Raw genomic sequence first — 7,838 nt, 5'->3', positions numbered from 1 at the left:
TTTCCACTACCTCAAGGACTCTCAGCTTTTTGCGCTGAAAAACTCTGGTGCGGTCGAGATTCCGAAGGGAAGGCGAAGACACTTGAAGCGTCCGACCGGCATCAGAAATGTCGCGTATTTATGCGATCACTCTGCCAGAGGTGCTTCCTAGCATCCAGCTCGAGCGTCGAGTTTGCTAAAAACTGTGCCACCGCAGGGCTTGGCCAGACATTCGTGTACGGTAGGCATGATTACCCTCTCTCGGACGAGATACTTGTTGAGCTCGGTGAAGTCTACGCAAACGCGCCGTTCGCCATTTGCTTTTTCCGCGACGACCATCGGAGCGCACCACTCTGTGGCCTTGGTGACGCGCTCTATAACTTGGTGCTTTAGCATCTTGAAAATCTCATTCTTCACAGGTGGTAGCATCGCCTTTGACACCCTTCATGGGAACGTAAGAGCAAAGGGCTTCGCGTCTGGTCGAAGAACCAGCTTGTACTCGGTGTTCATCTGTCCGAGCCCTGAAGTCAGCTCAGGGTGCTTGGCAAGTAGTTCGGAGACGTCCTCTGTGCGGCTTGTCTCACCACTGACATTGAGGAGCTGTGGGAGAACTACGAGGAATTTGATGGCGGCCTTCCGAGGAGAGCTTCCTGTAGGCCTTCAACTACGAAAACATCCTCTTGAACTTGTTGACCACCCCAGTCCATAGAAGCTTGGAAGTGTCCAGCGTTCGAAAGCTTCGGATGACCTAGACCGTGAAGTGCTCTTTCTGGCTTTCGCAGAGGGCCCATCACTTCGCAATTGTAGTCGCCCGGCGCGATAGCAGTGACGTCGGCACGCGTAGCGAACTTGAATGTGATCGAGATTCCGTTCACTGACGAGGTGATTCTTCAAGCGTCATGAGCCGAAAGTCTTTAAGCTCGCGGAGGCACACCTCTTCCACTTCCGCTGTGGAGCGAGCTGGGCCAGCTGCTGTGGTAGTGCTTCGTATCTCTTGATGTTTCGAAGACAGGCAAACGGAAGCGTTGTGGCCTTGTTTTCCACACGACCTGCATAAATGACTGGATGCCGGACAGGTCGTCTTCGTATGAACCGAAGCATTGCCACACCATCTGCATGGCTGGCGGACACCTTCGTTGTCTTTTTTTTTTCTGGACGAGCCCTCCGACGTTGTTTTTTTTTTGCTCAAGTTTGTTTTTTTACTTGCGGAGCTCAGTCATAGCCTCCTCTATACGGAGAAAGCCTGGCACATCGACGGCAGAGCCATAGGGAGCGCGACCGCAGAAAAAAGGAGAGGAGGAGCGCGCGAAGCGGCGACCAATATGGTAGCGCAGAGCAGAAAGGGCAGAGATAGTCCGCGAGCGCTTGGGTCGTGAGCGGCCGCTCCCCGAACCACGTTTGTTTTCGTGTATTTGTCACCGTTGTTTTCGTGCTCCGGGAGAAACGGCTGCGGCGCAGGGACGGCGAAGGGAAAGGGTTGACGCCAAGTTTCTCCTCTCTGCAATTCCGAAAAAAAAAAAACTGTTTCTGCGTTTGTCCGCTCGCTCTTGTGTGGCGCTAGCAAAGAAGGTTCCCTCCGCTCCCGATTCCCCGCCCCTCCTCTCCTACTTTCGACGGCCACGTTTTTTAGCGACGTGCCAGGCTTTCTCCGCATAGAGGAGGCTATGGCTCAGTTCGTCGACGGCGGCGCCGTGTTGACCTTGCGTACCTCGCATTTCTTTGTGTTGTTGCTTGACAGCTTCGGAGTTTGGCGCGGCAGCCACCGCGATCTCGAGGGTAAGTGCTGAGTCGAGCTGCAGCTTATCGCTGAGAACCGTATCGTCCCCGGGACCCGGGACTGCGACAAACGCGGTCCCGGGGACACAACAGCGGGGCGAACGTAAACTGCGCGAGACAGCGATACTTGATCTTAGCCAACTCCTGGTCGCACGGATAGGTCCCGGAGCCAGGTCCCAGGTTAATGAAAGCATGCGCTCAGAACCGAGGGATCCCGGGTTCAATCCCCACTCCTTCCCGTTTCGATCTAGATGAGTAACGTGCTGGTTGAATCACTTTCGTCTAGATTTTGTCCCTTTCATTGTTGTGCCGTGAATTGACATTTTTTTCTGTATAAAGAGTGTCTAATAAAGAGAGAACTTGCAAAAGAAGTTTGAACTTGTGCTCAGACAAAGGTCGCACGCGGCGGTTGGGCGCCCTTTGCATTCATTGACTCACGACTTAATAAGAAGTTCAATTGGCTATCACGGCGCATGCACCGTTACGGCTGTTGCCGAGCCGATCTCAATCGAGTAACACAAAGTCAAGTGAAAGCGTTTCGGAAGCGTCGGAGATTTGCAGAAAAAGGGAAACACGCGAGGGAAGAGTAAGGAAATAGGCAATCTGGATGATGTTGCACATTGAAGAAAAGAAAAAAAAAAAAAACGGAGACGAAGGGATGAAGAAGGGAACAAACACTAAACGTCTCAGTTTTTTTAGACGTTTTGTGTTTGTCCCCTTTTTCGTCCGTCATCTCCGCTTTTCATTTAAAAAAAGGGTGAGAGATGACAGGAGGGGAGGAAAAAGAGATAAGGGAGAAATCTCCTCCACACCCTCTTCCTTGCAGTAAAAATTGCCGTGACTGCGGCGTCCGTATTTTCGTTTGATTTCTTTATTGGTTTTGGAAAAACCCAACGCCCGTAAGGGGAGATTCGGCACAATAGACCGATCTCACTAAGCGTTCGGTGCATGCGTGACGCCGCCATAACTTTAGTACACGGGAGGAAGACAACCGTCAGTGCCAGGGCTCGTGCCGCCTCGTGCTCCAAACGCGCAGAGCTCCAGCAAGGTTGTTGCACGGCATCGGGAAGAAAGACTGAAGTTCCCTCGATGCATTGCGGCAGCGGTGGCGTAACCAAACTGGCCGGTGAGATCGGTCTATTAGAGTCCCAATGGGAGGATTCCGGGGGTTCATGCAGCGTATCACAAAAACACAAGCATGCCGTTGTCTTCGGCGTGCATGCTTTCACGTGCAGCCTAGCAGACGACGCACGAAGTAACCCCGCTTTTGGATGATTCCAATTTCGGTCACACAGTAGCGACACCTTTCGACCTCGCCTGCTGGAGCGCAGTCCTAGCGAGCGATACTCGAAGATATCTGATTTTGTATTTTATTATTTTCCCCCAGAGGGGGACGGGCCACTCCCGGAGGTAGTGCAATACCGGGCCGACCCTGGCATCCTCGAAGCAAGCTTCGGAGCAGAGCTGGCCAAATTACTCATATTTTGTAATTAAATTACATTACTAATTACTTTGCTGAAAATTGCTGAAATGTAATTAAATTACATTACAAATTACCACAGCCAGAAAGTAATTCATTACCATTACAAATTACTTTTAAAAGTAATGACATTACTTTCACATTACTTTTGTATACTTTTACAGCCTGCGCCTACACAGGCTGCGCCTGTGTAGGCTCAGTTTCAAACACTGCTGGCGGCTAAATTCTCGTGTTTTCCTCTGCATTTTGTGTTTCATGGTGCATGTATTTTCCCGAGGACATTGGGAAGCACTGTACCACATTTGAAAAAAAAAAGCAGTAAACTATTTTTGTTGGGTACGCGCGCGACAGAACAAATGCGACCGCTATTGAAAATTCCATCAAGGTACGTAATTTGGGACACTGACTACCAGTCAGCAGCCTTGGTGGAACGTGATGGACCATAAGACGTCATCTGATGGTCCATCAGATGACGTCTGATTGCAACTGCCAAGGGAATTTTATCAACAAGGGCGGCTTTTATATAAGAGTAAAGCTATACGCACTCATAAATATCGCCAAATGCCTCAAAAAAACAAAATGTTAAAAAAAAAGCCGCGCATCGAACCCGCGACCACTTGCATACAAATTGGACATCTTAACCACTATGCTATGCCTCCTCTTTGGAAACTGGATTTGACTATTCGATTTATACGAGATGCTTCGGCTACAAATGCAGTTAAGTCGTCAGCGTGTTATGCAAAGCACTCGTACATCACTCGCCGTACTTCAGTTCTACTCACCTGCCATGTAGAGTACTTTCGCGTCGTAGAGCGATCCTTTTGTTCGCGCGTCACCGGCCCAGTAGACCTATACACCTTGTCGTCTTCAACTACACCGCTAAAGTCCCTTCAATTGTCGGAACTCACAACAGGCTGGGTCTTGTCGAGTAGAAATTCTACTAAAACATAAGACATTGTAGAGCCCGGGCAGGATCGACAGGTTGGAGCGAGCGGGCAAACAAAACGAGTCGAGAGCGATCGTTCATGAAAGCTCGGCGAAGCCTCTATGGGCGAAGCGAAGTGCGAAGTGTCGTGTTCGGCTCTTCGGCGGGCTTCTGATCAAGGTTGTCGGTCGGTTGCGTGTCATATCTCTAACGTCAGCGGTTTTATGAGCTCACGTCCCAAAATCGTTTTCTCGTGCATAGATTACTTTTTGTATTCATAGATTTGACAAAATAGTGGTATCCGAACGAACTTTACGTCCTTTGACCGTACGTCTGTCTGCACGTCAAAGCTTTTTGACGTACAGTCAGAGACAATCGATGTACAGTCAGAATCGCCACCAAGACATCTTGATGGCATTTCGCGGCGGCCGACTGTCACCAGGAAACCATCAGAAAGCCGACAAGCGGAGTCTGACTGGAGTTTGACTGTAGGTCAGAGTAACTTGTTGGCAATCAGACATGCTTGACGTTCAGGCAGGCACAGTCAGCGGTCCACTAGAAAACATTGACTGCCAAACAGGGTTACATTGATGGATTTTTCCTTCAAAACTAAAATGTAATTTTTTTTTACGGTAAGTTTTGACGGTGCCGTTCGATTAGACGCGTGACAAACGACAAAGTGTTTAGCTGTCGAAAATAATTTACAACAGAAGATAACCGAAACGCATGTATTTTTCACGCTCACAAATAACATGTTTACCTATGGACAGAGAAACGCACGCGACTGATTCGTTTCCCACCCCAACCCGGACAACTATTTTTGGAAATGACTGAGGACCCTACGCGGATTATCTCTGGGAGGGGGAGAACAATTGTCATTGTTCGCCAAATCGCGTCGAGGGCCGTTCCACCAGGGGCATTAGTTCGATCTACTTCCCCTCCTTCGTTTCCCGAGAATGTCGAGCAGAAAAGCTCGAATGGCAGAAACTTACCAGCCCTATTTCTCACAGTGGACGATAACACAGAGAGGGTACGCAGCATGCATCAGAAAGAGTAAGCGGAAACTTTCAAGAGGGGCCAGAAAACGTCGAATGCAAAACCGCAAAACATAGGTAGAGAATCGCGCGTGAGCGGGTTTTCACAGTTTAAGAGAATGGCAGAAAATGTCTAGCTGATAGCGGGCGCGAGAGTCGCACCAGCCGCATTAGCATCAATAACATGGCGGCTGCCAAAGAGCGTTTTTTGGAAAAGTGTAGAGGAAAAAATAAAAAGTAAAATAAAAATAAAAGCGCTCTTTGTATTGTGGACACAAAAAATATGCCTGGTGCGAAAAAGTAATTAGGTAATTTAATTACAATTACCGTCGCTGGAGTAATTCATTACATTACTAAATTACCTGCTACAAAAAGTAATGAATTACATTACTAATTACTGGAACAAGTACTTAAATTACTGTAATTTCATTACAGTAATTACATTACTGCCAGCTCTGCTTCGGAGGAACACCGCGTGCAAAAATAAGTTTAATATCTTGGACCAATTAGGCCCATATCAGATATTAAGCTGATAAGAACAGATTTTTGTTTATGCTTGTTACATAAAAAATTACATCTCTAACACTTGTTCATTGCATTAAATAAGCTGTAACATTCAAAAACAGTAAATGAAAAAAAAGGGGAGGGGGAAGACGTGTGGAAATTGATGGTCCTCACTTCCCGACGTGTTTTACGTACATGTCTCTCGATTTTGCTATAGTCTCGCTGACTATCAGTCTCTTCAGGGTCCGTGCATGTGGTTTGCTACACAGGCGACGCATGACTCGGTCGTTAGCAGGGTCCCACGACCCGAGCGCCCCCACCACCACGGCTTCCACTGCCACCCTCTGGAACCGCCGCAGTAGAAGCTGACGCACGGGCTCGTACTTGGTGATCTTCTGTAGGCGAGCTTCCTCCAGTGCGGCACGACGGTTCTCGAAGGGGCAGCGGACGTCGATGATGAGGGCCTCTTCACCCCGGACGAGCACCAGGTCAGGTCGCAGGCTTGTGCCGCCGACGGGCTGGTTCTCATGAGTTATGGTGAACCGGCCAGCGGCTGCAGCCCTGATACGGCTCACCACTTGGTCATGCCTGTCCGTGAGGGCCCGGCTCTGCACCATGCAGTGGCAGAGGACGTGTGGCAGCGTCTCCCGGGGGTAGCCGCAGGCTCTGCACCGCTGGTCGGCAGCTCCGGCCCACGGGCGTGCGCCGTTCAAGGGAAGCTGGTTCAGCCGGGCACGGTGCACAAACCTCCAGTCGGCGAACCGAGTGTGCCGCCCTGACCTCATGCAGTGGGAACTGGTTGGGTCAGAGGCGACACACTCCATCACCTTGCCCTGGTTGGGCTTCTGCTGGAGGGCCGTGTCCCGTGCTGTTGTCAGGATGAGTCGGAGGGTCCGGATCACCCTGTGGCGATGTTTGGCGGAGACCGAGACGTCTCCGCAAGTGATTCGGGCACCGTCGGGCTGCAGCTCCCACCCCACTTCAAGGCGGTGGGAAGCCTTTCGGGCCTCGGTCCACACAGACTGGACCTGCGTTGAGGTGGCCCGGAAGTCGCCCTCGGTCTCCCCGGTCAGGTACCTCAGACGTCCTCTGCAGCTGCAACCCGCCGTAGGTGTTTTGACACCACCTGGGTCACGGCTCGGAGGGCCATGTCGCGGATCTCGGCGTCGGCGGAGGAGAGGAGCTTGAAGGCTCCGTCGACTCGGCAGGCGTCGCTTGTGTCCGCCGCTACAGGTATGCCCGCCGCACCTGCCGCCGCGCTCCCATACAGGTATTCGTTGCAGGCGTTGCTTGGCAAGTACAGCGTGCGCTTGAGCAGCGGGCGCAGTGCGTCGTCCAGTCTCCGCGAGGGGGCCTCCTCGTGAGCAGCTTCGGCAGCTTTGGTGTCACTGCCGTCCTTGGCGGGATCGTCGGCGGTGAGACACAGTAATGTGTCAAAGGTGTCCCGGTCTTTTGGTGTGCTCTGGGTTGGGGTGGTGTCCCGGGTCGATTCTCCAAGTGGAACCTCGGCCTCTGGTGGTAGCTGCGGGTTGGGGCTCGGCAATGCCATGGGTGTGAGCTGCATGTCCGGCGGCTCCACAGTTGACCCCACAGGGGCTGACGTGCTTGCGTAGCTGGCTCGTGTGCGGCTGGCGCTGGACGGGGTGCGCCGCACTGTCTCACATGGGCCGGCAGGTCGACAGGATGCCACGGTAGCGGGTCGGCCGTGGCTCACACCGCTAGTAGTGTCTCCATGGCTGGCAGAGACCCCGAGGTCAACAAGGGCCTGCCGACCGGCCCGCTGTTTGCGGTGCCACTGGCGGTGATTGCCCAGACCCTTCCTGGACGGAAAGGAGGCAGGACATTCCGGACATTGGTGACGCTGTTGGGTCGGTGCAGCAGTGTGGTTGCCGTTGGCGAGACATGGGTGCGCGGACGGCCGGGCTCCCAACGTAACTGAGCAGAGTGCGCAGTGATTGGTCGTTCGGCGTATCCGCACGCCATGGTCGCCCTCCAAGTGCCGTTGCAGGGACTGTCGCCTGCTTGTCCAGGCAGCCGCGGAGTAGGCAGAAGAGCACCCCTCTTCTGTGCATCTAAACATATGTGGTGTTGGGAAGGAGATGCCAAGGGTGTCTGCCTCCCTCCACGGCTGCCGTCCTAC

The 7,838-nt window shown here is 52.2% G+C and overlaps 1 non-coding gene across 1 annotated transcript; it reads right to left on the bottom strand.

Annotated features, from left to right (window-relative positions):
- Positions 1–5,581: 5,581 nt before the first annotated feature.
- LOC115310124 lies at positions 5,582–5,767 on the bottom strand. Its single transcript, XR_003916800.1, has one exon. It is a non-coding gene; the product is annotated as a U2 spliceosomal RNA (small nuclear RNA).
- Between the last annotated feature and the right edge of the window lie 2,071 nt (positions 5,768–7,838).

This window comes from Ixodes scapularis, unplaced genomic scaffold (genome assembly GCF_016920785.2).
Source record: "Ixodes scapularis isolate PalLabHiFi unplaced genomic scaffold, ASM1692078v2 PGA_scaffold6__148_contigs__length_123643588, whole genome shotgun sequence".
Lineage (NCBI taxonomy): Eukaryota > Metazoa > Arthropoda > Arachnida > Ixodida > Ixodidae > Ixodes > Ixodes scapularis.
The sequence above is the reverse complement of the archived record's forward strand: the minus strand, read 5'-3'. Positions and strand labels throughout refer to the sequence as shown.